Source organism: Corvus moneduloides, chromosome 22, assembly GCF_009650955.1.
Source record: "Corvus moneduloides isolate bCorMon1 chromosome 22, bCorMon1.pri, whole genome shotgun sequence".
Classification (NCBI taxonomy): Eukaryota; Metazoa; Chordata; class Aves; order Passeriformes; family Corvidae; genus Corvus; species Corvus moneduloides.
The window spans coordinates 2,853,424-2,856,839 of NC_045497.1; positions in this window are offsets into that span (position 1 = coordinate 2,853,424).

Genomic DNA, 3,416 nt, shown 5'->3' on the forward strand with positions numbered 1-3,416 from the left:
TTTGAGAGTGGCCCAACAGCGGTTCTTGCTCTTAAGAGAGAAGTAAAAGCCTGGCTATTAGCAGTGTAAAGAGTAGGATTTTCTGATAAAAGCTGACTGTTCATACTCTGTGTTTTCCTTTGACATGTCATAAAGCATGACCAGCACGGCCAGGCTTTGATGTTCACGAGGAGAAAGGGGATCAAACAACTGCTCCTGTGCAGGAAGTTGGTGCCGATCCCGAAGGAACCAGGCCTGAATTGGACATTGTTTGAACTGTGGCAGACAATGGAGATGGTTAAAAAACCCAAGCACGACCCTTTTTTCCCCTAAATGATCATGAAGAGAAAGGCAACTTGAAAATGAAAAGGAGGGTTTGCAAAGGAGTTAATGAAATAGCCCAGTGGCATCTTCTGAAGCATCAAAGTCTGAAATAGCTGAGTGATCAAGGCGCTGGGAGTGTCATCAGGGGCTGGAAAGCTCTTCCCTCTTACATCCCCTTCAGGAGCAGTGGGCTGTGTGGAATGCCTGGACTTTTCTTCTTCCCCCATGGACAGTTGACACTTGGTATGCATTAATTATTCCACTATTGCTTGTTGGTGGGAAAAAAATGGCTTTTTTTTTTCCATTTTAAACATTCCACATAATACACAACGCAGTTTCCAATGCATTTTTGTACAGATTTTTCAGTTTTTAGGAGTAAAGAAGACACTGCTAGGAAAAGGAATTGTGCCCAGCAAGAACCAGGTAGTTTTTAGTAAAGGAAGTTAATATCCTCTGAGTCGACTGTGTCTAAAAATAAAGTTTTATTAAAGAAAACACATTCTTCCTGTGAAAGAACTTTCCTGGTGTCTGCAGAAGGGAAGACTCTGAGTTGTGTGGCTGTTTGCTTTACCTTAAGGAAAAGGATTATTCTGGAAGACCATCCTGGTGGATGTTTTTTAAGGAAGGATTTGGTGAGGATAGAAATGCTTTCGTTATCAGGATGATCTTTAAAATGAGATGTGGAAGAATCTGGAGAAGCACAGAGAAGGCTTGGGATGGGTGTGCTGGGACCCATCTGGATCTGGGAGGTGGCATCCACATGACCATGAGGAATGGAAAAAATGGGAAATGGTGGCCTTTTGCACAGGGAAAATATGATAGACAACTCCTTAATTTTTTTTTTCCTTTTTTAAAACTCTGTTAGTTTGTTCAGCAGAATTGGTTCTGGGTGTTTTTGCAGAATAAGGTGATGTTTCAGAAACTCTGTGGTTTATAGGAACGGCTGTGCAAAATCACAGCTCTGATGGGAAAAGCTGCAGGCAATGGAAAATGGAAAGGTTTAGGGAATGCTTTAAAACTCCTTAAAAAAATCTCTGCTGTACACAGGCAGATCTGTCCATGAAGAAACACTTTCTGTTACAGTTCTAAGAATAAAAACATGGTGATTTTTAGGGTGGGATTTGGTTTTCAAGTGCAAACACTGGTCCCATTCTCATGTTCTGAAAACCTGTGCATTGTAGTAATCATGGAAGGGCAAACTGCCCCCAGCTGCTGTCACCCCCAGCTCTTTTTGTACAAAAAGGAGTGCCAAAATTCCACAAATTTTCTAGTTTGGGAAGTACCTGAACATAAAAAGAGACTGATTCTGAAAAGGGGTGCCACAATTCCAAAGTTTGGGAAGTAACTGAACCGGAAAAGAGGCTGATTCTCGTGTGTCTGCTGAGACTTGGGTTTGCTTTTGGTGGTCAAATGAGTGACAAGTCTGTAAAGTGTTTTCTAACCTTTCTTTCTGAAAATACCAGGAGCACCCAGCAAATCCACTGCTTGTTTTGTGCTTGCTGATTTTGTGGCTGGTTGGGTGTCCTGACTGTGTGACAGTGAGCAGTAAAGACAGAAATCGGGGAAAATACAATATTTTTTTCTGACCTTTTTCTTTCTTTGGTTAATGTTTCACTGGGGGGGTTGGATGTTTTCCAGCACTTCCAGCTGTGGAAGCTGCTAATTGTTAACCACTGCTCATCCCTCCACAACACTCACGAGGGGTCACTGCCATTGTTGAGTGAAAAACTTTCAAGATAAAACCAAACCCCCAAATGGAGAAAATTCAGAGAACAGTGACAAGGCACCTTCAGCCATCTCTGTGCTACGATCACCTTTCTGGTAAGTTCTGTTTTTTTTTTTTTTTTTTTTAATTTGCTGATGGCTTATTCTTGTTGCTGAAGGTGACTGGATCTTGAGGTATTCAGTGTTACTTTTTTACTGAGGTGAACTTTTAAATAAACAGCAGTGAAAGCAGCTTATCAGGAGGGAAAGGAGTTGTGTTACTGTTGTTCAGCAAGTGTTGTCATTTAGGAGGAGGGATTTATGAATTTTTTGGTAGCAGTTTATCCAAAGGCGTTTTTGCAAAGACATACCTGTCCTCCAGCCCCGTCATTATGACTTCCAGTGGGTTCACTTGCAGGTGGAAGCTGTTGTAGGTGAGTCGGGAGCTCTGCTCAGCCAGGGAAAGAGGTGCAGCATCAACAAGGATCAGTGATCTCCCAACTAAAAATGAATTTTTTTTGCAGTGTTTGATGTCTGCACCAACTGTGGTTCGATGGAGTCTGAAAGTTGCTCCTGTGGGATGGGAGTTTAGGTGTTTTAGGAGCTGGAGCGGGATTTGTCACCAGGTGGCAGCATGGGAGAAGGAAAGGCTTCGGATTCCTCCTGGGAAACATCGGGATCTTCCCTCTTTTCCTAAGTATGTAATAAAGCTTCTCTGAGTCTTCACTCTCTACGAGTCTAAAACGCAGCAAAACGCCTCTGGGCACAGAACTTCCCACAGAGCTGAAACATTTTACGATTGTGGAAAGGTAACACAGTGGTCAGTCAGAATTCAGGGCCGTTTCCTGGGGATTTGGAGCCAGTCTCTTATCCCCAGTTTGTGTGGGGGCTGTAAGGGGAGGTTGGAACTCATGCACTTGGCACTGACACAAACTGGCAGATGGGAAGTGTTCTGCAGGTGGGAGATGGGATAAACTTACATGAAAAAATAGAGTAACTTCTGTGAGCTGTGATGGTCACTTGGAATAAACCCTCCCTGGCACATTTTAATTGTCCCTTTAACAGTTGCATGTGCCAGAACCTATAAAACGGTCCATTTCCAGGGCTCACTGATTTTGCATAGTCACGCAGGCAGTTACTGCCTTGCTGTGAAGTGATTCCTGTGCTAGAAAGAAAAGCATTTGCTGGACTAATAGTCAAAACTCACTATTAAATGTTGGAAGTTTAAAATATTCTCATTATAGTAGGATGCTTACCAAGGAAAGCCCCCCAAACCTCTCCATAGGGAAATCCTTGCTGAATTGGCCACCGTGATGTGTTCTTTTAAATTTTATTAAAAATTAATACATGTTACATTTTCAAGTGTAAATACTGAAAAATAGCCTATGGCAAAATAAAAAGGCACAGGA